Below are 26,193 nucleotides of genomic sequence, written 5' to 3' on the forward strand. Positions count from 1 at the left end.
TGGTGGGGTGTTTGTTTTGTTTGTTGTTGGGTTTCAGGTTGGTGTTATCCAAAACTTAAGTGCTATATTGTTAGTAAAATTACCAAATAGCTATTACACCTGAAGATCACATCACAAAAAGATTAAAGTATTTGAAGTTTTGAATTAAGATAGTTGAACCAAGTTTAGGTTTAAAATTATTTGGATCCATAACTGGAAACATACACCCTTGTAAGTTGTCATTTTAGGTAATTGCTGGTCTTAGGTCTTATGCAGCCCCTCCAGTGAGTCAGAACATGAAAGCATCTGTAAACTAAAGGAACTCATAAGGGTTCAGAGATAGGATTGACTCAGCTACCACCCACTGTGTCCCTTCCTTTGGAGGCCACAACCAGGACTTGGCAGAGAGAGCCAGGCAAAATCCCCTGGACCTCAACAGCACCCCCCCAGCCTAGTTATACTCTGGTGTCCCCAGCATGTATCAATGATGCTGTGATAAGAACAGTGGGAACACAAGGTTGGAATTTGAAGAGAGCAAACTTGGAAGCTCTTAAATCCAACTCTCAGAAATGTCTAGTGAAGCAACTTACATTCACAAGCATATTTTTACTTACACGATGTAGTGTCTTAAAACTGTTCTGTAAAGAAATGGAGTCTCCAGAACACAGCTTGTTGCCCTGGCGCTCCACACCAGTACCTCTCCCCAAAGCATGGAGCATCATACTCCATCAGATCATCTCCTTATGCTTCCAGAACCTCATAGGGATACAAGAGTGAGATGACAGAATTGTCATGTGGGATAATAATGAGTGCAGGTGACACAGGAAGGTAAAAGTGGTTTCACACGGTCTCTTTCAGGGTAGTCAGTTTAGCCGCACAAAAACATGAAGTATGGGAATCCTTCCGTTGTATTAACTTCTGTCATTCATGTTGCTTTGTCCTTGGTCAGAGAGGGAGAGAGCATGAGCTAGCAAGCTAGATGGCTATAGAGACTGAAGTTGTTTAGAGAACCTTGCTCAGCTGAAGAGAACTGAGCAGTTAAGAGTGACTACTGCTCCTATAGAGGACTTGAATTTGGGTCTTAGTACCCATGCCAGGTGGCTCACAATCACCTGGAAACTCTAGCTCCAGGGGGATCAGGTGACTCCGATAGGCACATGTACAAATATAGATACAATAAAAATAAAATTGAGAGTAAAGAAAATAATGAGCCGGGCATGGTGGCGCAGGCCTTTAATCCCAGCACTCGGGAGGCAGAGGCAGGCAGATTTCTGAGTTCAAGGCCAGCCTGGTTTACAAAGTGAGTTCCAGGACAGCCAGGGCTACACAGAGAAACCCTGTCTCAAAAAACCAAAATAAATAAAATAATAAAACATGAGTCAGAAAGTACGCCCTCCCCTCACCCTGTTACTGGCTGTGATTGTATCAACTTCTAATTAAATGGTATCTAGCCAGTGGTTGACTTAAATCAGGATTTAGGTCTGTAGTACCAGGGTCGATCTCACTGTACGTCTGTGGATACCTAAAACCAAATAAGTGTTCTTCCAAGAATCTTCAGTTAATCAAAAGGCCCTAGAAACAAGTGTGCTCTAGACACTTGCAAGCGTGGTCTGGGCTATACAGTGAGACCCCCATCTCGAAGAAGGAGAAAAAAACCCTGCCTTTAAGTCTGTCTTGATTGGTGAGCTGCAGGCTATTTCTTATCCTTCCTGACCCACCTTTAAGATGAACATTGAGACCCACTGTGCAGGGTGCTAGACCTCAGGTTCCTTGTGCTCTGAGAAGTTCCCAGAGCTAATCATATCTGTTGTGCTTCTGGCTGCCAGCTGCTGCTCTTTAGGGCTCATGCCCTCTAAAACGGTTATAAGGAACTAGAGTCCCCCACTTCATTCTTCAACCCAGCCAAGGGTGGGTGGTCCAACTACTGTGGACTCAGGTCCTCTGTCTAAAGAGAGGGTACTCCTAACCTTTGAAAAAAATTAACTGTGTCTTAATCAGGAGCTGTGGTTAGATTTGGAGACTTTTGAGAGGCCACTGGTAGACTCACCAAAAGTATGTGACATGTTTCTTTTTTTCTTTTCTTTTTTTTTTTTTTTTTTTGTTTGTTTTTTGAGACAGGGTTTCTCTGTATAGCTCTGGCTGTTCTAGAACTCACTCTGTAGACCAGGCTGGCCTCGAACTCAGAAATCCGCCTGCCTCTACCTCCCAAGTGGTGGAATTAAAGGCGTGCGCCACCACGCCCGGCTATGTGACATGTTTCTTATTGGTTATTGCGGGAACAACTTGAATAACGTAATGGGCCACGTGCAATAGGAGCAGAACAGAGCTTCACTGAGCAGAGTGCACAGGAAGTGCTGGGTGGCCTTACTCTGTAACCAAGACCACTTTCAAAACATGTTTGGCTTTTAGTAAAAACAATTCCAAAAACATTGAAGATAGAATGAAGCTTTGCTGAAGTTGTTTAGGTTAGCAAGCAATGCAGGGCTCGCACTAACCAGAACACCCTAAATACCCATTTTAAAAGGACCCTACTCCAGTTCCTCTACGTCCCTCAGAGTCTCTCCCTCTCCCATGAACATACTTTGCTCCCAGTGTCTTCTCTGCCTCACCTCCCTGTCTTAGGCAAACTCAAACCCATCTTTTTATTCCAGAAGCCCATAGTGGGTCCGTCTATCTAGATCCTCTGAGGATTTGTGCTTTTATCTCCACACAACTCTATCCTTCACAAACCCACTGCGCAAGTCCAGGAGTCTTCCCCAGAATTTCTCTCCTGAACTTTTTCTGGAGGCAAAAGGCAAAGGTCATTTGAAGCATCATTAGTATAATCATTTGTATTCAACCTCTTGTGTTGGGAATTGGTTCTAATGCTTTGTTTAAATTTGGCTCCCAAAATCACACTTCCAGACCCGAGGGTCCCCGCCCGCAGCTGGCTTCAACTGAGAATAAAGAATTGCCCTATAGCTAGTGGCTGGACAGAAAGACAGGAGGGACTTTTAGATTTTTGGGGCAAGGGACAGAGAGGGAGGGGAGGAAGACTATTGCCATGACTTGAGGGAGAGGGATCAGATTTAAGAGCTGCAGGAGAGAAGTCATCCAGTGATGTAGGTGGAAAGGGAAAGTGGGCCACTGGGGTGGGGGGTGGGGGGGCTTCCCAGAAGGTAACAGGGCAGCAAAGATAAAACAGGTTTATACGATATTAAGCCAGTAATACAGGATGCTAGCTGTAGGGAGATTTAGAAATGTCCAGCCATTGAACTAGTCAAGGCATATCAAAATTAGCTGGCATATGTGTGTCTTTCATTCGCAAATCCAGAGAGCTCTTGGGCAGGTGCAGTGCTTGTTAGTGGTAGGCAAGAGCTCACTTTTTAAAATTAATTGGAGACTCCCAAATGAAATACATACACACCGTGATATAAGATTAGGATTTGGAGAGAATTGGCTTTTTAGCAGGCTACATATTTTGCCCAAGCCTCATGGGGATTTCTCCCCACAGAATGATACAAAGAGTTTGGGCTCAGAGGCTCTGGGATTCCTTGCTATGCAAAGAAAGAGGCTGGCTGCTCAGAGGCAGAGAGAGTCAGACACTGCCTGCTAATCAAAGGCTAGAGACAAATCTAATTTGATTTGTTTTTAAGGATAAAAGGGAATATAGCTTCTTCTTCAGGAAAACACCAAATGGCAGATGACGCCGCCGGTGCAGCGGGAGGACCCGGGGGCCCAGAATTAGGAGGCCGTGGCCGTGGTCGAGGTCGTGGGGCTCGTGGAGGTAAAGCTGAAGACAAGGAGTGGATCCCCGTCACCAAGCTGGGCCGCCTGGTTAAGGACATGAAGATCAAGTCCTTGGAGGAGATCTACCTGTTCTCCCTGCCCATTAAGGGGTCTGAGATCATTGACTTCTTCCTGGGAGCGTCCCTAAAGGATAGGTTCTGAAAATCATGCCAGTGCAGAAGCAGACTCGGGCTGGTCAGCGGACCAGGTTCAAGGCTTTCATCGCTATTGGGGACTACAGTGGTCTTGGTGTTAAGTGCTCCAAGGAGGTTGCCACTGCCATCCGAGGGGCCATCATCTTGGCCAAGCTTTCCATCGTCCATGTGCGGAGAGGCTACTGGGGGAACAAGATTGGCAAGCCCCACACTGTTCCATGCAAGGTGACAGGCCGCCGTGGCTCTGTGCTGGTGCGTCTCATCCCTGCCCCCAGAGGCACTGGCATTGTCTCTGCTCCTGTGCCCAAGAAGCTCCTGATGATGGCCGGTATAGATGACTGCTACACTTCAGCCAGAGGCTGCAATGCCACCCTGGGCAACTTTGTCAAGGCCACCTTTGATGCCATCTCCAATACTTACAGCTACCTGACCCCCGACCTCTGGAAAGAGACTGTCTTCACCAAGTCTCCTTATCAGGAATTCACTGATCATCTTGTGAAAACCCACACCAGAGTCTCTGTTCAGGGGACCCAGGCTCCAGCTGTGGCTACCACATAAGGGTTTTTATACAAGAAAAATAAACGAATTAAGTCTGCTAAAAAAAAAAAAGGGAATATAATGGTAATTGCTTAAATGTTCTTAAATATACATGGCATAAAGAATACTTTGAGGCTTTTGATCTTAAATTGTAAGTCAGAAGTCGAAGGTAAGTAGAATACACTTAGACAAGTAATAGAAACTTATGTTAATTCAAGTTTGTAGCCTCCCCCAGCCTTGAAGCAGGCTGATTCAGACCTTGCTGCCACTGAGAATGAGACCACCTGGGGTGGAGCCTTCGACCTAGATGGCACCTGCCACTGCTCTTCTCCAAGACAGTTGCTACCGCTGAGAGGCTGAACCTGTCTTCCTGGGATATTCCTGAGATAGCTGACAACCTGTGGACTTGGCGACCTAATGCTAACAGCTCTGACAGACTAGTGCTAACAACTTAGCAACAAAGCATCAAGAAGCCTGGTGTGGCAGGGGATGGGCTTTATAAGCACAGACTCTTAGTAAACATTGGGCCTTGATCAGAAATCTGTCTTGGTCTCTTCTCTCGGGGTTCTCTCCCATACAGCTCTGGCCTCCCACTCAGGAACCCAGTTAGTGTGGCCACAGGCAGCTACACAAGTTACATAAAGAGAATGGGGCACTTGTACCTATAGAGATAGTAATCTCTAGTAATTACTAGAGATAGTAATGGTGGCACATGCCTTTAATCCCAGCACTTGGGAGGCAGAGGCAGACAGATTTCTGAGTTCGAGGCCAGCCTGGTCTACAGAGTGAGTTCCAGGACAGCCAGGGCTACACAGAGAAACCCTGTCTCAAAAAAAAAAAAAAAAAAAGAGAGATAGTAATCTCTGTAGAAGGGAGGATTTAAGTATACTTACATAAATAAATGTTTGAGACTTTTGATCTTAAATTAGACGTTGAAAAGCAGGTGATAGGGAACCTAATCTATCTCAGACAGTAGAAATTTAGGCCTTGATCTCACTATTAAAAATTAATTGTGTAAGAACAAAACAGGAGATAGTGGAAGAACATTATCCCAACAGATAATATTTGTTTAGATTGTTTTAATTGCTTTGTTTTAACTATCAAAATGAAGATCATTATAAGCTCAATAGTATTTAAGATATTAAAAACCCTCTGGGAGAGAGGTTGAGCTACTAAATTCTATACCTTTAATGATTTCTGGCTACTGGACCAAGGTCATGCTATTTTGGGAGAGAGACTCTGTGTTGACAGGAAAGGAGAAAAAGCTTTGGACCCCTTCCAAAGTAATATGTATCAGATATGATAGGGGAAGACCCCCTGAAGATCTTAGCCACAGACAGAAAAGAAAATTTGAGAAAATCAAACAGCACAGGTAACTTGATCTGCTGATTCCTGGATAAGGAAACAGCCCAGTAACTAGCTTAGACATAAAAATATCTCTAGCCAAAACTTCAGCTAAATTTAGACAATAAATCTTGTTGATTATGGAACCCTTAAGATTCTTTGTGCCCTCCTTCATATGGCATGAATGAAGATTTATTGTAATTAGTTACTGATCAGATTAACTCATGAAAAGTCAGTTGTCTTTCACCTACTCAAACAAGGAGCAAAAATTCATCCTTAACTCATCTGTGCATCTTGCACAATCCATATGAATATTTAATAGTACTAATATTTTGGTTGTAAAATTCATATGTTACAGAATGTACAGCTTTGACAAGACTCATCCTCAGAGATGCTGAACTGACCTGCAGTTCCAAACCCCCTACCTCCTGAAGCTTTTTCCAAAGACATGCTTCCAAAACAGCTTCAGGAATAACTGACGATTCCAGATGGCCTCGTTTCATCTAACTTTTCAGATGGATCCAGTCAGAACTTCAGTCAAACCCTGAGCCTTCTAAGCATACAGAGACTGGTTAACAGATGCTAAAGCTGGCTTTCTTAAGTCTAAGCCAATTTTCTAATTTTCCTATCCCTCCCCACCCCTTTAAAGAATTTCTCATCACCCCTATTTAGCAGGGAGAAGTTGTGGAGGGCAGTCATCCGGATCCCTTAGGTGTGGGTGTCTGGTTATGGTTATTTTTACAAATTATAGATAGATTGTCATTTTAAGGGATAATTTGGGAATGGTCATAATTTTGAACAGAGAGAAAATAGATGGGATGGATTACTAAATTTATTCTTGAGCAAAGCACTATATAGCCATAATCTTACATTGGTAGAAATCTTTATAATTGATGAAAAATTATAAATTTATAATTTCTTACATTGGTACAGAATTTATATATTGATATAGAATTAATAAATTAATTTCTTATATTAATACAAAATTTGAAATTAATATTGTTACTCTTAGATAGACATTGTGCCTATGCAACTCATTTAAGAATACAAGGCTTAGACCCAGTCCTTCTAATAACTGCTATTACAAACTCTTTAGGATGATTAAGTAAGGCAAATTAAGGACCAAATAGTAAACTCATGGTTACATTAGATTCTGATCTAATTATATTAAGGTGCTTTCTACAATATTCAAATAGAAATAGCTAAGAATAGTCAACAGTTCAGATATATGTTATATAGGCAGACAGTCTCAAAAAACATCAGGAATCCACAGAATATGACATTTAATATTAATTCATTATTAAAGATCATTTGACTACAGACATTTCTGCTCCTGACAGTCCCCACTTCTTGGTTCAAAGAAGAAACTAGCATTAAAATCTCCACATGGAGTTGCTCCAAGCATGGCAGGATATCCACTGGACAAAAATTACCCTATCCATCTACAGTCAAAAAATACTGTACACAATGCAGGATAGTTGACAGCTCTGCCAAGACAGAGTAAACAAGTCTTTCATAATCCCTGCTTCATTTCAAGATGGTTCTGGGCCAGAAGGCTGAAGACAGATGCTCCGATGTTTTGAGGAATGGGGGACTGTCCAAGTAGTCAGCTGTATCTAACAGCTGAATAAGTTTTGAAAGCGATGTTTTGTGCTTCCTATATATTCAGGTAATAATTTGTTTTTGGATTTCTGATTGGGTTGAAGCTAATTATAGTTTCATAATCAAACTCAAGTTGCTTGCCATTGAGGAAGGTGATATAGAAAGGATGGTGTAGTCTCCCCTCCCCTAGCCTGAAACCTGCTTGCTCAGGGGTGGAGCTTCCTGCTCATTCGTTCTGCCACGCCCACTGCTGGAACCTGCGGAGCCACACACGTGCACCTTTCTACTGGACCAGAGATTATTCGGCGGGAATCGGGTCCCCTCCCCTTTCCTTCATAACTAGTGTCGTCGCAACAATAAAATTTGAGCCTTGATCAGAGTAACTGTCTTGGCTACATTCTTTTCTCTTGCCACCTAGCCCCTCTTCTCTTCCAGGTTTCCAAAATGCCTTTCCAGGCTAGAACCCAGGTTGTGGTCTGCTGGCCGGACACAACAATTGGCGCCCAACGTGGGGCTGAGAAACGGCAAAGGATTTTTGGAAGAGACGCTGCTGGTTCGGAGCTCCATAAAATAAAGGATAAGGGAAATTCATACCGGAGAAGGTATGGGCTAAGCTGAGACAGCGTTAAACCCGAGCGCTGGTTCACTTAGGTTCAGCAGTGAGGAGCTGGGTATCAGGCGGTAGGCCGGAGCTCTCCGAAGCTACATGAGGTGTGAGAAAAGAAAGGGTTTATTAAAAGGAATAGGCGGATTGCCCCAGTTAATAAAAGATGCATCATAAGGGAGGAAAATGTCCCAAAAAGCAGAGAGAAATATCTCTCTGGGCCTTATAGCAGGAGTACTCTGTTCCCTTTTGTGTCTTGTCTAATGTCCGGTGCACCAATCTGTTCTTGTGTTCAATTCATGTATGTTCGTGTCCAGTCTGTATGAATGAATGTTCTATGTTTTGTGTTGGATAATAAAGATGGTATAAAAAACTTTATCTGCAAAGCCGAGAGCTGCCACGTGTTTCATCCAGAAATCAGACACGTGGCGGGAGGGCCCCTGCTGGAAAAACTGTTCCTTTTAGGAAATAAAGGCGAGTGCACAGCCTCTTAAGTTTCAGAGTAAAAAAGCTAATAAATGGTTCATGATTAATGTGTTTGACAATGGTAAAGTGTTTTTTATTTTTATGGTTGTAGCTACAAAAATTATTATTCTCTGATTGGTCTAAATGTAACTGCTTCATTTGGTTCTTTTTTATTGGTAATGTGCTCTGAGTGTTTTCACAATCAGCTCATAAGTTGTTGGTTAAGATTAATAATTGTTACATTGCTACAGATGGTTAGTGTTAAATTTGATAACTCAAGTTTAGAGTCCTTCCGACACATGGCATAAGGCAGCCCAAGAGGCTGGGTCTCTAAAGATATTTCTAGTTTAGGTAATAATTAATGTGGTTCGTATCCTAAATAGTAAAATTTAAAATAAGATTTAAAGCAATGTCTCTTTATTAAAGCATTAAAGCTTGCTTTAATAGGTATTCATAGGTATTAATTGACATCCAAACTTCGTAATATGATAGTAATGCTTCTAATATTGATTTTAAAGATAATAAATTGTTTTAAACTTGGGTTTTGCTTTCCCAAGGTTACAGGTATTATCCTAACCTTGCACAAAAAACTTAAAAATTATGGTTAAAACTGCTATTGTTCCATTGACTGCAGCTTGCAGTTTGATTTCAAATTTAAGATCTTTAATTCACCTGTATACTGTAATTAAGATAATTACAAGAGTAATCATCTTATGAGAGCGCTCATACAGCTCACTTCATACAAAACTGTGACAGAGTTATCTAGTTATGTTTGTCTTTGTGAATAGATTAGACAAACAGTTTCGTTATAGTTGCTGCCTGGCAGGAAACTGCAGTACGGGCAATTTTTTCACAACACTAAAGTTGTGAAGAACGTTTTAACTGTAAGTCATCTTAAGAAAGAGTATCATAATTTAGAGGCGTAGACAGTTATATTGTTTCTCTAGAATCGGTCCTTATTACAGGAGGGCCAGGATGCTCAGATTAAAAAGTATTTTACGTTTGAGTCAATGCAGGGCTCTGGGCAGCCCCAGAGCGGCTTGTGGCCTTTCTTTTGTTTTGCAAACAGTGCCTGAGAAAGATTTTTCCCTGTGTTCAAGAGAAATTCTTTTTAACAATGTTGCAGATCTATTCAGATGTTTAAAATAATGCTTAAATTCAAAGAGTTTTGCTTCTAGTGAACTGTAATCACTAGAAAATTTTGCCTCTAGGTATGGCTAATGTAACTTTACATTATGTAAAAAAAAATCTTATTGTTTCTGCTTCTATACAAGAAGCCAAGAGTTTTAATCTTTCAGTGTATATTGTTTCCTAAGTGAAAAGTATTTTATTAACTAATGCTTCTTAAAGTTTACCTTAAATCCTTGCTCTCACCCAAAAGATTCAGAGACAATATCCTTTTATTACTTAGGGTTTTAGTTTACTACAAAAGTTTCTACAAAAAATAAAGCTTTTATAATTGTTATTAATTGGTAATTAAAAATTGGTTGTGCCCAAAACAATTCTTTGGCCAAAAAGAAAACATTATTGTAAAGTCATTTTTCTCATCCTCCCAGCCAATCGTTGGCCCACGTGGGCCCAACTAGCTTCTGTGGGGCGGAGTCTTAAGACACAGTTTTCCCTGTTCCAGCACAGATGATCTAGTTGTGTGCTGTAGATGGTGTTTTAAAATGCTAAACAATCAAACCTTAATTTGTATATTAATAGTCAATGCCATATCTCTAAACTCGCAATTGCTTAAATTGTTCATCCCTCAGATACTATTAATTCTCAAATTTACAATTGCTTATGCATATTTCTAGTTAATAAATAAATTATGCTCATGTGACTCTTAATAACTTTGCAAGCCTTCTAGTTACAACTGCTCCTTAAGAAAATTGATTAAAAGTGCAATTAGTCACTGCCCCTTTACAGCCATGTATTTAAAATATTTTGTCAACTAGTTATTAATTCAAAAGTTTAGGTATTATAAAATTTTAAAACTTTAACTTCTTAAAAGACAAAAAGAGAAAAATTGTATCCCCGTGCATACTATTTAGTGCATTCCCATGCACACTATTAAAGTCTTACCTTTATTTTCAAAATCTAATATTTTAATGTCAAAGAGTTTAATAAATGCTTTATAGTATCTTAAAGGGATCTACTTATTGGCTTATAGATTAATCCTAAAACAACTACCTTATTAGAAAAGGGAAAAACAGGTTTTCTCCACAAAACGCTGCAAAAACATATTAATTCGTGTGACGAGCTGGTAGGTAAGTTGACTCATGTCCTGATTAAATTGACTAAAAAACTAAATTAAATTCATGTTTTAGATCCATCCTTACTTGTCATTTTTCCAGTTTAGACTAGCTTCTAGCCTTTTAACTTTATGGCAATAGTACATTAGAGACTGTATATTCAGACTTAGTAAAATTAGTCATTTAATAGAGTCATAATGATTTTTCTCCTTTCTTCAGTGTGACCAGCCATTCTAACTCAATCTTAGACTGGTCCTAATATTCAGTCCAATGTTAGAAATTCCTATATTCTAAATTACCTAACAAGTTAATTCAGAGCACATCCCCCACTTCCCCTAGATCCCTAACCTCAAAAGGATTGCTGGCCTTACAGCTAGTGGAAAAAACTATTAAAGAGCAATTGGTCACTTAATACATTGGTAAAATAAAAGGACCCCCTGACTAACAAATAGAAGGGTCCAGATCCAGTTCTAATTTGGGGTAAGGACTCAGTTTGTGTTTTTTCACGAGATGAAGATAGAGCGCAGTGGCTGCCAGATAAATTAATTTGTTAGATAAACACAGATTCTAAATCTTCTAAAGTATCACCTTGAGGACTAAAATTCCTCTTTTGCTTAAAAGTCGGCTTGAGGACTCAGGCTCCAAAAAAAGCTACTCTCTGAGCCAGCTCCGGACAGGAGGCTGGAGACTAGCCTCAGCTTTACAATTTGCATTTGAATAAAGTACCTAGACTTCCCAGAAAGAAGTTCTGCTTTCCTACTTTCTCACTGTCTTTCAAGATTTTGTCTTTCAAGCAGGTAAATCAACATTCTCGAGGCAGACCAGCGGATGTGCATCCCCGCGCCCCTAGAGCACACAGGTGGCTGCTGTTATCTCCTTTCCAAGGACATTTCCAGCATGTGGCTTTCAGTCTGAGTTAAAAATTAGGTTTACCAAGAGGGCTAAAAAAGTAGATATTTCTATATTAATAAAGATTGGTTTTTATTTTGATAGACAGGCTTAGTCCCTTAGCTGACCTCTGGCTTTTCACCCTTGCTGTTACTGCAAGGTGTCCTTAGGCTGTGGAAAAAACAGGGATAAGGAGAAACGACTTCCAGCTCCTATTTTAGCCACAAATCGTGGTGTTACTAACGACATAATTCTTGCTTAGGCTTTGCTAATTCTGAGGTTGATAATTCTCCTTTAGGAGCTGCACAGCACTCAGAACTGTGCATACTGGTTTGTGATTGTACAAATTCAGTATGGGCATCGCTTGGTGCAGAGGTACTGCAAGGGAAGGTCCGGCTTGACCATTTCTGAGTTTCCTGTGAGATAAACCCGGTTTAAAAGAGGTTGGTATCATATTTTGGTTAAAAATAAAAAATATTTTCCGGCTCTGCCTCGCCTCCCCAAAAGATACCCAGAGCCACATGTGTGGGTCTTATCAATACCCACGGAAAAAATCGGGTCCATGTCCACCCAAGCCAAGGTTAAAAGCCCACTCATCTACGGATGAGAAAATCATTTGATCACCTCAGTTAAGCGTTGCCTTATTTAACTTAATCAATAGGGGAGAGAGAGATTGGAGACGTACTATTGAAAGGGCAAGCCCTTCACTGCCTCCCACCCAAATAAAAAAGCCAATTGGCCTTGTACTACAAGAGCCGGTCGAACTCCTTCTCCCTGTTTCCCACCTATCATCCAAAAAAGCGGAGAAATATCAACTTAGTGTTATTATAGTGTATTTCACATTTGTTCAGTCAAACTTAGCCAGAGTTCCAACGCCCTACTTAAAATTCAACTAGAAAGTTACCTACCAAGTACTAATTAGCATTATAAAGTCAGAGCCTACAGCTCCAGGCTTTTCAGTTAGTTGTTCACTAAGATAAGAAAGGACAGTCTTAGCCTTATACAGTTTACCATAAGAAAAGTTAAGGAATCCCATGAAAGCAAGTTTTTTCTTTAGCCCTAGATTCCAGGCAGAACTATTGAACATAGATAATTTTTCCCCCCTCAGGCCAGCTTTTTCTTTTTTTAAATTTTGTTAATAAAAGGGAGGAGATGTAGTCTCCCCTCCCCTAGCCTGAAACCTGCTTGCTCAGGGGTGGAGCTTCCTGCTCATTCGTTCTGCCACGCCCACTGCTGGAACCTGCGGAGCCACACACGTGCACCTTTCTACTGGACCAGAGATTATTCGGCGGGAATCGGGTCCCCTCCCCTTTCCTTCATAACTAGTGTCGCAACAATAAAATTTGAGCCTTGATCAGAGTAACTGTCTTGGCTACATTCTTTTCTCTTGCCACCTAGCCCCTCTTCTCTTCCAGGTTTCCAAAATGCCTTTCCAGGCTAAAACCCAGGTTGTGGTCTACTGGCAGATGCTCCGATGTTTTGAGGAATGGGGGACTGTCCAAGTAGTCAGCTGTATCTAACAGCTGAATAAGTTTTGAAAGCGATGTTTTGTGCTTCCTATATATTCAGGTAATAATTTGTTTTTGGATTTCTGATTGGGTTGAAGCTAATTATAGTTTCATAATCAAACTCAAGTTGCTTGCCATTGAGGAAGGTGATATAGAAAGGATGGTTTACAGGTGGCAATACAAGTTAAAGTCAAAACATAATTCAAGAATAGAATTGTAAACTCTTTAAGTCAGGATAAATAGTAGAGTATTTTAACTAATTGACAAATATGATGGACTGGATGTTAATTATATATCATAGTTTGTAATTTACATAATTGTTATAGTCATGCTCAATTTGTATGTAAGCAGTGAAGAGCCTTTTTAAAAATTAGACAGAAAAGGTGAGATGTTGGGAATTGGTTCTAATGTTTTGTCTTAATTTGGCTCCAAAAGTCACACTTCCAGACCTGAGGGTACCTGCCCCCAGCTGGCTTCAATTGATAATAAAGAATTGCCATATAGCCAGTGGCTGGGCAGAAAGACAGAGGAGAGACTTTTAGACTTTTCGGGCAAGGGACAGAGAGGGAGGGGAGGAAGAAGAGTATCGCCATAACTCAAGGGGAAGGGATCAGATTTAAGAGCTGCAGGAGAGAAGTCATCCAGCAATGTAGGTGGAAAGGGAAAGCGGCCCTGTGGGGTGTAGGGTGGGGAGGCTTCCCAGAAGGTAACAGGGCAGCAAAGATAAAACATAGATTTAGAAGGTGTTAAGCCAGGAATGCCAGAGGGTGTGCTAGCCGCAGGGAGGTTTAGAAATATCCAGCCATAGTCAAGGCAAATCAAATTTAGCTGGCGTATGTGTGTCTTTCATTCACAAATCCAGTGAGCTCCTGGGCAGGTGCAGCGCATGCATGGCCTGCTGGGTGCAAAAGTGGTTTAATAAATTCGCTGCCATGCTCTTGAAAGCTTGAAGTTGGATGTTTGTTATTTGTATGAATTTTGGAAAATATCTTAGGCTTGGCTGTGCTGTTGCTTGGCCCAGCTCTTGGGAAAGGCTCCGATCATGGTTGTGAAGCAGGCTCCTTCCCAGGTGGGCAAAAGAGCACTGGCTCTGCCTCAAAAACTGATCTTTCAGGACCTTTAGCGGTGAAACAAAATTACTGCCCACTTGGAATGAGTCAGGGTTCCCGTTACACAAAGCCATTCTTGGGCTCTGAGCTACAAAGGGACTGGTGTTGACCAGAACTCTTGTGAGTTGGGTTGCAAATCCATTTTATCAAAATTTCTCCAAGGAGAAAGTAAGAGAATTACTGGTTAGAAATAAGAAAGTGCCTTTCTATCTTTAAGACAGGCTCGCCTGTAACCCAGGCTAGCCTTGAACTCAGTGTCCAGCTGAAGACGGCCATGAGCTCCTGAGCATCTAGCTTTCAGTTCTGCAGAGCTGGGATAGCATATGTGCACCATCATGTGTTCATGGGGCTCTGGAGCTCAAACTACGTCCTTAGCCTTCCTTACACCCTCATCTTGGGGTTTGTTTGAGACAGTCTCAGCCCAGGCTGGCTTCCAAATGCACTTGAAGCCAAGGATAATCTCGACTACTGCTCAGTCCTTCTACCCTTACCTCCCAAATGCTAGGATAACGAGAGTGTAGCCTAGCTAATTAAAATAAATAATAAATAAACAAACAAACCCTTTACCTAGTAAAGCTTCCAGGCACAAAGAAACACAAGGAGGATGCTATTGATGGGTGGGGGAGGGGTACAAGAGGGAGAGCAGTTGCCCCAAGGGACCTGGCCCTGCTTGGGCCTACAGCTTCCTGCTTTCCTGGGGGAACTACATTCTTCTCTTTGTTTTCAGGCTTTGGGAGAAATGAGTCATCATTTCAGGGAAGAGACGTCCTCTGGTGATTCACACATAAGCTCATTGGTCACCGTGTAGGGTGCGAACTCTTGAGGATACCTGACCTATGATCTTTCTGTTATCTTTCTGCCAAAGTACTCATTTTTTATTTTATTTTTTAATTGGAGTGTATTCATTGCACATAGTACTGGGTTTCCTAAGGACATCGCCATCCAAGTATATAAATTACTTTGACCACAGTCTCCCTATTGCTCTCTCACCGATCCCTTCAGTCTCCTTTGTCCCTACAGACAGTTTCATTTTCTATATACGCTTCATAAAATCTAGGACTCACGATATTTTTCTGAGCCTGAGTTAATTCATTGCTATATCCACTCGGGTCTGTTCCCCTGGAAATGACATAATTCTGTTCATTGTGGCTGAATAAAAGTCCCTTGAGCGTACATACCTCGTTTACACGCTCACCTGTTGACAGAAATGTGTTGGTTACAAAGCTTAAGCTATGATCAGAGCGACGACACACATGGATGCTTCAGCGTCTCTGGATGAGTTGGCTTGGTGATAGCTGAGCCATTTAGATGATGTTTCAGTTTTTAAGGCTTCTCCATGCTGAGTTCCATAGACGCTAGACTGGTTAGGCTTTCAGCAGAACTGTGTCCTGTGTCCTTTGTCCAATCCTTCTGAGCCCATGTCTGCCATTCTGACTGACATGAAATCTCAGAGTAGTTTGAATTTGCATTTATGAACATGTGTTCCTGTTTCCCGGCCGTCTGTACTTCATGTTTTGAGAAATGACCATTTATTTCATTAGCCTACTTATTGACTGGGCTTTTTAAAAAAAGATGTATCTTTATGTTTGAATGTTTTGCCTGCATGCATGTATGTATGCCACAGGACCCTTGGAGGTCAGAAGGGAGTGACGGGTGCCCTGGAACTGGAAAAGAACCTGAGTCTCTGCAAGAGCAGCAAGTGTTCTTAACCACTGAGCCATCATCTCTCCAGCACCTTAAGTGAGTTTTTTCTTTCTTGGCATTTTCTTTGGGTTCTTGATGTAGTGTAAATAATAATCCTGTCAGATGTGTAGTTAGTAAAGACTTTGTTGAGGTTTGGTCGATTGGTTTGATTATACTAGATTGCAATATCAGTTTTTATCTATGCCATTTACTGGAGGGATTAGAGATAGGTGGGTTTGGAGTCACCCGGTTGGAGGAGGAAAGACAGGGGAAGGTGGAAGAACGGGAAGAGAAAGGAAGCTGCCATGAGAGGAGATGGGAGAGGAGATGGACCACAAGCACGTGGCCAGGAGAAACAGCAAGTATCCCGGGTACACCCCTGGGGAGGTAGCCAGGCCAGCAGTTAGAAGAGTAGATTAGGGGTGACCTCCCAGTAATTTTCAAAGCCAAATAAAATAACCATAGTTTGAGTCTCATTAATTTGTAAGCTATTTATTTGATAAGCTTACATTGCTTGCAATACAAGATTTCCTCCGGTTCTGCAGTGTTCATTTCTTAGACTTTCCCCGACTGAGAAAACAGAAGCGAATGGGTGGGTGTTCATTTATTTCTGGCGGTGGCTGAGGGAATGGCTGGGTGACAGAGGTAAGGGCAGCATTGTGCAGTCAGGACAGGGTAACTCTGCCTCGCTGCTGGAGTGGAACTTCGATCAAGCTCCTGTCCACGAGGCTTGGTCTCTCTCTCTCTGAACAACGGTCTGTCTAGAAAGCCAGAGTTTCGGGCGACCTGGGTGGATCTCCGAACTATGCACCAGAGCCGGTGAGCTCTTTCTGAGCTGTAGCTTATTAGCTTTCGGGGTTTTGAGTGGTTTTTGCGAGTGATAGGAACAGCAGCTTGGGAACCCATTTGCCACACTGTATTAACTAAGAAGGTCCACACCCTCTTGCCCTCTGGACCTAACAAAAAGAGTGTGCGACCCAGTCCTTGGAGATCCAGTGACTCCTGCCGAGTCCTGGCATTTCAGTCCTGTTGATTTATGTGGGCAGAGTGAGTGTAACTGAGGAATCCCCCTCGCGACCGTAGGATGAAGGGAGCTCCGGAGCTCCAAGGAGTCTTGGTTACATATGTGCCTAACTGTTACAGGAGTCCCTGGGGCGGTTGTAAAAAGAAAAGGGTCAGGACCACAGACCAGTCTTTCTTGCACCATGAAGGGTCTCCCCGTCCTCCACCTCTTGCTTTTCCTCTTGCCTTTCCAGCGCCACTGAGGGCGTTCCTCTTGGTTTAGGGCGGATCTCAACGCTGCTCCGCCAGCCTCTGCGCTTGGGGCTCTGCTGAGGCTCCGCCCGTGCGGGTGCCTTGTCCCTCCCCGGGCTGGCTAGGGCTGCCGGGCCTGCGGTGCCCAAGCCCTGTGCGCCCAGGCCGCATGCGGGGAGCCGCGGGGCTGCAGCTCCAGGTGAGTGGCTTGTCGAGACCCCGAAACTGTGTCGGGCGTCCTTAACAGCAAGCCAGTACCCCATTACAAGCTGGAGGAGGGGTCCCCGCATGTCTACACCAGGGTCTCATCTGATGGCTGTGGATCAAGGCGGTAGGTTCGCACAGCCCCAGCGCAGTTGTATCACCTCCGGGACCCAGTCCGGCGTGTGGGGTCCAGTCCCAGCTGCGTCCTACAGTGGGCGAGCTGCGGGTACAATCCAGAGTCTGCATACTCTACAGTTTGCTCCTCTCTGGAAGAAGCACCAGGATCCAGGGTGCTGCTGGAGGCCTCGTTGTGCTGCGTTCCAATGGCCAAGTCCAGGCCTGGGGAGTGCAGAGGCGCCCGCAAGCACCCTCTTATCACGGTCTCTCTGGGCTTGTGGTGGGAATGGGGAAGCAAACCTCTTATCTTCCGGGGCTGGGTATTTGAACCCAGGACTCCAGGCTAGTACTGTAATCTCTGCTCCTTTCATTTTGTGAGTCAAGTTGGGAGTTTTGCCTCACCTGTCCTTTCTGTTGCTCTCAGTGATAAACTGGGAGGTGTCTCCCTGGGAACATGGTGACCATTATTTCACAGAGGATAATCATAAAAAGCTGTTATTTACGGCAGGCAGAAGTCAGGAAGAAAAGAACACACCAATAAATAAAAGCAGGCATGGAAGTCAAGGTCACAGTTATTTTGATTAACAGACTAGCTGGCTGACTGAGATTGATGCTTGATTGATTGGTTGATTGATTGGTTGATTGGTTGATTGATTGATTAATTGATTGATTGATGTGTAGCCTTTGGCTAGCCTGTAACTTGCTGTACCACCAACTTAACCTGGACTTGCATCTGAAGAGCTGGCTACAGGTTTGTCTCAACTTTCTGGTGTAACTTTAATCAATGATGGGGAAATTTCTGCCTGTGACCTTTCAAGGGTTCCTGTGGTCTCCCTGCCTGCATGGTGCTCAAATCCATTTTGCTAAAAAGAAGGTCCCTTCTTGCTCTAAGCTCTGCTTCACTCTCTTCTGGGTGCCTCAGTTTCCTCCCTGTAAGATGGGGGTAATGACTACATAGGTCTCTGCATTCTGCAACTGTAAGGACTAATAAGCAAAACAAAATAAAATAAAAAAACCAAAAACCTTAGAACTTCTGGGCTGTTTGGAAGGTAGCCACACACACACACACACACACACACACACACACACACACACACACACACTAGGTGGGGCCAAACATAACTGCCTGCTCAGTTACCATTTTATGAGAGCAGCTTATGGATTAGACACTGATGCTGAGCCTGCTGCCCTGCCCAGCAGTTGAGCATCCTCTTGGAAGACGGTCCCAGAACCCTTGGAGCTAGAGGGAGGACCCTTCCAGAAAGCCACACACTGGCCAGAATCGCCTGCAGGGGCAGCTTCTTTAACAGCATCTCACCTCCTCCCCTTCTCAGCTGCTCATCTCTTCTGTGATGTTATTGGACCTAGCTCTTTTGAGTTGTCGTTTTTTGCAACGGTGGTGGCTTAAATTCATGCTCCTGACTCAGAAGGCATCCCAATCTGCTTTGCATAAACTGTTGTTCCTGGCCTGTGTGTCCTAGGCAGTTCCTTCCAGGAGTGCATCACACAAGCTAATCCAGGATGGGCTTGGGCCCTGACTTGCTCTGGTGTGGGGATCGAGTTCATTAGTCAGCCCAGAACCCTCTCGACATTATCAGGGACTCAGTGTTTGCCTATAAGGCCCAAAGGAAGCTGAGCCATCTGCCTGCCCTGAAGGTTTGCTTCCCTGTCCTGGTGTTCGCCAATCTGTCCCCTGTTCCTCCCAGCTTTCAGGATCTAGCTTCTCTGTAAAGTGGGGACAATGGGGGCATCTGCTTTATGGGATCTCTAGGATTAGGTGAGACTGAGATATATATTTAGGGGCTGGAGAGATGGATTGGTGGTTAAGAGCACTGCCTGTTCTTGCAAAGAGCTTGGGTTTGGTTCTCAGAAACCACATGGTGGCTCACAACTGCCTCTAACTCCAGATCCTGGCAGTTTGATGCCTTCTTCTGGCCTCTGTTAGCTTAGAAGGCACACATGTGGTACATATGCATACATACAGGCAAGACACACAATGTTGGGTGATATCTTCAGGTGTGTGTGTGTGTGTGTGTGTGTGTGTGTGTGTGTGTGTGTGTGTGTGTGTGTGGTGCTGCTGCTGCTGGAGATCAAGCCCAGGCAGGATCTTGTGCATGCCAAGCTCCTGCCTTACCACTGGGCTCCACCCCAAGGCCTGCGGAATCTTACCAGACTTGAGTCCTGGGCCACAGCCTCTTTTCTTTCCTATTTGTTTATGGTGGAGATCTGTTTAAGAAAACCATTGTTTATTAGCTGTGAGATTTTGGCCAAATTATTTAGCTTCTCTGAGCTCCATTTTCCTTCTTTATAAGATTGTGTTAAAGCTCTCAGACACTGCAGGTGGCAGGGCAGTTAAACAGGCAATGATTACAAACTGTGGGGACCATTCCAGCTTCCTCCCTGACCTCTGGGGATGTCATCTTTACCACAGAAACCCTTTCTGATTCCTATTTTCAAATTATGATGTTTTTGTCTTGGGAGCACCCTGTCTGCTTGTCACAAGTTGCATGTGTTGGTTTCATGGCTCCGCTTTCGGCATGCTGGTCCTAGGAGGGCAGCGTTGCTTCCTATCCACCCCTTCCACCTCTGATTCTATCTCTGGAGTAAGTGCCCAGTAGAAAGTGTAGCTCTTAAATGAATGAGGCTTTGCTAAAGTGTGCACAGGGCTGATTCATTCACGAAGCACCCATCAAGTTCACACTGTTGACTTGGCAAATAGACAGGTTCTGGTCAGAGGCAGCGGCAGCAGTACATGTCTGGGTGAGAGGTTACATTTATTACCTTTCTCCATACTCTAACTGAATATGTCATAGAAGCAACTCAGAAACAGGTCCATTCTGGCTCACAGTTCGAGGGGAGACAGGCTACCATGGTGGAGAAGGCATGGCAACAGAAGCGTGAGGCCAGTGGTCACCTGTGCCCACAGGAAACAGAGAACATTCAGGAAGCATGGCTGGGCTTTAAAATCTCAAGGCACCACCCCAGTGATCCAATGCTCCATCCAGGCTCCACCTCTGATCTTGCAACTTTCCAGAACATGGGAGATGGTTCACATTCAAACTGCAACAGAAATGGGCTTCAACGTTGCATTGTGCTAACAAAACAAAACAAAAAACAATAGGCCAACCACTGAGCATGAGCCGCCCCCCCCCAAAAAAAATAAGGGAGACATTGACTAGCTTATGAAGAGAGAACATTTCACCATCTGTGGGTGGGTATCTCTCGGAGAAGCAACAGGCACCTCTTTCAGGGGACAGAATAGGAACAAAGATGGAAAATGGCTGGTGACTGGAGTGTTTTTGCATTGTTGATTCATTGTATTGTTTGTATTCATTGATTTGAGCAGAACATGGGAAGGGAAGACCAGCTTTGCTGAAGTTGCCTTGCTGTGTGGTGTTGGACTTCTCCTGCAAAGTCTGGGGGACCCCCATATAAACGTTAGCCTAGAAAGTGCACTTGAAAGGCACAGATGTTTCCAAAATGAAACACACGTGCACCTTTTATTTTTTGGTTCCTGTTGGTAACAGCATTTTCCTCACTATGGGAGAGAGTAAGCTGTACCTGCCCACTGCGGGAGAGGGCCGGGAAGAAGAGCACTGCCTCTCACTACAGGCCGGAAGGGCAGCCCTGCCTCCTCCACACCCATCTTTTCTTCATCCTCTCTCATTTTCTGGAAAAGCAGCTGCTTATGACTTTCAAACTACTTCACATCCATCTTTCAAAAAGTGTGCTCAGAACTGTTTAGTCTGTCCCCGTGACCGTTTTGGGAAGCAAGTACTTGACCCTCTCTGTCTGTCCACATCACAGGCCATGTTAGCTCACGGTCGCCATCGCTTCTGCTTCCCAGTGTGGTTCTGTGGTCTGTGCACTCACCAGGAAAAGAACAAAACCCGAGCAAAAAAAATGCATGGTGTTCCAAGAGCCTTCTCTGTAGGGCAGAGCTGAGACCCTCTGCCTTGACTTCTAATGCACCTGTAGAGGGAAGGCTTGTCCAGGAGCAGCCCAAGGCAGTCAGTATGTGGGAGAAAAACACCTGGAAACCCTCATCTGCGATAACATGTTCCCGTATCAACTCAGTTGCGGACCAGAGGCTCTGTGACTTGTGGGTTACTTATGAGCGGTGGGTACGGTGAAATAATTGCATCTGTGATCGTAGCCTTCAGGAGGCAGGGGGATTACTACAAATTTGAGTCTAAACTAGGTTACATGGTGGTATCAGAGGTGACTCTGGGCTACCAGAGAGATCCTTTCTCAAACTGGAAACAAACAAAAAAGCTCCAAATGAGGGGGTGGTATTAATGAGCAGAGTCGTCTTCATCTAGTTTTAGCTGGAGGCTGTAAGGTGCCCTGTACCGCTGCACTCAGAGAAATGTTCAAGTTCTGGTGTCTTTCTGAGATACACAGATCTGGGCGCTGGGGAGAGGCTTGGCCAGTAAACGGCTTGAAAGCATGAGGACCTGAATTTTGATTCCCAGAACTCATAGGAGAGAAAGCCAGGCCTGATGAAAGGTGCTGAGGAGGCAGAAACAGGAGAATGCCAGGGGCTCCCCCAACCAGCCTGGTGGACTTGGTGAGTTTCAGGCCAGAGACACTGTCTCAAGAGGAGACAATGTCATCAGAGACTCCAACACACTATTGTACCTGAACACATATATACAAGACTCAGACCCCACCCATCCACCCACCCACCTTTTCTTCTTATTCAAAAGGGTCTCACTACATTTCTTGAGCTGTCCTGGAACTCATGATGTAGTCCAGCTTCACCCTGAACTTCAGATTCTCCTGACCCAGCCTCCTGAACACTGTGTCTACAGACGTTCACCACCACATCTGGCAGTACAGGTGCTTAGATGCAGCTGACATTGATGGAATACTCTAAAGATCGATGTCTAATGGGATGGAAGATTGTCAGGGCCCAGGGGATGCTCTGATGAAATATTAAACGTGAGCCCCCAGGTCAGCTTTTACTCTCTGAATGTGTACCAGCTCCCTGATTGGAGAATTAAACTTCCTGCCTGAGTTTACATGGCAGCCAGAGGCCAGCAGTCCTTGCATTACCATGGAGACACACAGGACTGAGCTCTAACCAGCGACCACTTCTTTAATGGGTTTCCTAGGCAATGACACTGACTTACTGAAGAGAGACAAGACCCAGGCATTAGCACTCCTGGCTTGTCACTTCTTCAAAGATTTTTTAAAATTAGTTTACTTATTTGTGCATGTGCATGTGTGTGTGCACATGTGAGTGTGCATGCCGAGGCAGACTTGTGGAGGTCAGAGGATAACATTTGAGAGACAATTTTCTCTGCCCACTGATGGTTCAAGGGATGAAACTTGAGTCTCAGGCTGGAGCGGCAGGTGCTTTTGCGCCCTGGGTCATCTATCTGGCCCTTATTGCTTCTATTACACAATCATCACAGATACCTCTGGGACATGTGACAGGAAGCAAAATGGCTGATGGAGGGGAATGGTATCAAATCCACATCTCAGAATTTAAAATGCCGTGAGGGTAAGCTATTCAGAGAAAGTTAGAAATGACTTGTTTCTGATTTCTCTAGAGGCTGACAGCAATTTTAGATTCTGGGAATCATTGTCAGGTAACAGTGGTATTAAGGGTATAAATTATAGGGTTATTTTATTGCTTTTAAAGTATTTATTTGCTGTGTTTGGTTACATAAGCCTACAACCACACACCTGCAGTCGCAGGACTCAGGAAGCTGAGGCAGGAGGATTTCAAGCTCATGGCCAAGGTCAGGTTTCAATACAACACAAGTTCTTGTTTCAAAACAAAGCAAAAGAAAACGGAAACCAAAAATAACCTCCTCCAAAACAGCGCACACGCTCACACATACACAGCACACACATGCACACACACACACACATACACATGCACACAAACACATACACACACACTGACACCCACAGGCACACACACCCATGCACGAACACACACACTCACACACACATATTCACACACACTTGCATACACACATGCACACACCCCCACATGCACACACACATACACTCACACACACTCAAGCACACACATACACACGCACACTCACACACACACACCTCATACACACACGCACACACACATACACACACTCACACACACTCTCTTCATATTGTCTTAGATGGTGGTTTCCTTTTTTTCTTTTTCGATTCCTTTATATTGCTACAATAATTGACACTTTTTGAAAAGACATGCAGATGATTTCTGAGCACTGGTGAGTCTCTCTTCTGCCTCTGAAGCATGGCAGAGCTGTCTTCCTTGGGTGGCCACTGGAGCCTACCCACTAACGTTAATTATTCAATGGCCGCATATTGTCTTCTGTTTGCTCAGAACCTGAGGGAACTGTATTGGTAGGGCTGGATGTCTTGCGTGAGTGAAGGAGGGGCTCTCATTTAACTCTGAGAGCTGCCCAGGCCCTTTGGAAAACCCTGCCACAGCCTTGGTGGAGCCCAGCAGGTCTGGAACCGGTTGGAGGAGGCTCTGAAGTTCTGAAGAACTGCTTTGTCTTGTTCTTGTCTATTCTGGGATTGGGGGGGGGGCAGCATTTTCTGAAAGTCATCATCAGAGACATTCTCTGGGCTGTGTCACTTTGGCTATATAGTCTGCATCATGGCTGAGTGGTTTCTTGTTCCTCGGTTTCCTTACAGCCACCTCCGGCGCTTGCCCCTGCATCTTCCCTTCAGTGTATGGACCTCAGCTGTGGTTTACTTCTTTCTGTGTGAGTTCTGAGAACACCTTCCGCTCTATAACTCACAGGCTCTGCAGCAGGTAATAATGGGTTTTATTCTGTGGTCCAGATGCGTAGATAAGGAGCTGAGAACTTAGGCGCATAAGCCTTCCAACACCGCCATTTCTGTGCGCTGCTGGTGTCTGAGGAGTGGGGTGCTGGCCTTCGTGGCTTTGAGGGATTCGGAATTCTCTCACCTAACAACTGAATGGTGTTGTCAGGTTCGAGTGTCAGCCAGAGGAGCAGAGAGTCAGAATACAAAGCAGTCTGGAAGCTCAGGGTGGGCTGTCAGCAGGCAGGCCGGGGGTCTCTGCCGCAGCTGTCCACCAGCAGTGTTTTCTCTAGGAAGAAGCCTCAGCTATGTCTCAGGCCCTTCGATGGATTAGGTCTGCTTGGGAGCGTTTCCTTGCCCGATGGTATCCCAACAGTGGGAACCAGTCACCTCTCGGCTGGCTCGTCAGAGGCAGTGAGCCCCTGTGGGTTGATTTAGGAGAGACTAAGGCTGGCAAACTGATCTATGCAGGGTCTGCTAAGCCTGCTTAGGGAAGACTGAGTTACACAAAGCTTGAGGTGGTGCTCTAACCAGGCTTGTAGGGAACCGCAGGAAGGAAAATGTTCCGCCTCTAACGCAACTGAGGTTGCTGAGAAAGGTCTCCGTGAAGATTTGCCAGGAAGCCACCAGTTAGGTTCCCGTCCCATAACAAAACAATCAGGCATTGTACAGGCCACAGGGCAGGATGGCGGGTTTGGTCTCCTCGGAAGCGCTGACCAACTCTGCACATGAAGCTCCCTGGTGGGTTTCTGATCTCACTGGCTCATGAGAGGCTTGCACACTGTGCTGGTGCTGTGGTGGATCGGGAGGAAGAGAAGATCCAAACCGCTAAGATATGAAATGAGTGAGGGAGATTCCCAGCCATGTCCTCTGTGACGATCAATACCTAAGCCGCTGCCCAAGTGAGGGTCTGCCCTCTACATCTCCCCACCTGATCTTGTCTCCAAGATGTGACAGCTGAACTTTGACAGGCACAGAGCCTGATTCTGACTTTTCCTTTGGTCCTGTGGTTTATCTGAGGATGCTAGAGGATCTGAGCTCATAGATGATTGGCAAGTGGGACCTCCTGTGGCCCAGCCTTGCTTCAAACCTGCCCTCCCGTGCCTCTCCCTCCTGAGTGCTGGGGCTAGAGTTTTGCATGTCACACTTAGCCATTGTGGATGAATTGTTGGGGTCTTTAGTGTGCATCTCTGGTATTCCAGGGTCAGTCAAAGGGATGCATGCTGGTTCAGGGACAGTGTGTCCCATGGTCCTTGATACTGTGTTCCAGATTGCCTTCCAAAAATTTACAATTTTTATTCCTCTCAAAGTCACGGGAACTGATGTGGCTGGTTCCCGTCCTCCCTAAGGCACCTTGGTCTGTCTTTTTCAGTGTTAACTGATTGATGGGTATTACCATGATATAAAACCTATGTCTGGTTTTGTTGTGGGTTTTTGGGGTACCGAGGGTGGAATCTGTGTGCTAGGTAAGCGCTCCACACTGAGCTACACCCCTGGTGTTATGTTGTTGGAGTTCACCAAAAGACCCTCACTCACAAAGACCACAGAGACTGAGATTGCTGCAAACCGCAAGAGTTTTTTTTTTTTCAAACTATCCAACTCGTTGCCTACCCCACCCCACCCCAGCACACAGGCAAGAGGAGAGACCCCAAACAAACAAAGAACACACTTTTTATACCTTGTAAGGGGTAGATTTAGGCAACAAGGCTAGCTGGCTTATTTTAATTGGTGTATCAAGTAACCCTTTCAGGCATTGATTGGTTTGCATGGGGTGATGACCTTTGGCCTAGTCCCTCACTCTGCCTGCCCTTATGGTTTTTCTCAGCATTGTTTAGTCGGCCAGCTTCCTTATCTGGCTCTGCATTTGGCCTGCTAGTACAGTTTGGAAAGTCCCTTCAGAGGGGGAAGGGGCTGGGTGGTCTTGAATTTATTTTGGATTCT

The 26,193-nt window shown here is 44.4% G+C and overlaps 1 protein-coding gene and 1 pseudogene across 17 annotated transcripts in view; both read left to right on the top strand.

Annotated features, from left to right (window-relative positions):
- Gm6266 (predicted gene 6266) lies at nt 3,632-4,499 on the top strand (annotated as a pseudogene).
- The window catches only part of Arntl2 (aryl hydrocarbon receptor nuclear translocator-like 2), a 38,801-nt gene continuing 28,522 nt past the window's right edge, over nt 15,915-26,193 (top strand). For 4 of the 17 annotated variants that reach the window (XM_006507048.3, XM_006507056.3, XM_006507052.3 and 1 more), the window contains exon 1: nt 17,198-17,335. The gene's annotated coding sequence lies outside the window, so the exon portion shown is untranslated. Of the gene's footprint in view, nt 15,940-17,175; nt 17,336-17,362; nt 17,468-24,120; nt 24,242-26,193 lie in introns of those variants that run through there. The other 13 variants (XR_003956203.1, XR_003956204.1, XM_006507060.4 and 10 more) reach the window with 9 other exon arrangements.

The sequence above is a fragment of the Mus musculus genome, chromosome 6 (assembly GCF_000001635.26).
Source record: "Mus musculus strain C57BL/6J chromosome 6, GRCm38.p6 C57BL/6J".
Classification (NCBI taxonomy): Eukaryota; Metazoa; Chordata; class Mammalia; order Rodentia; family Muridae; genus Mus; species Mus musculus.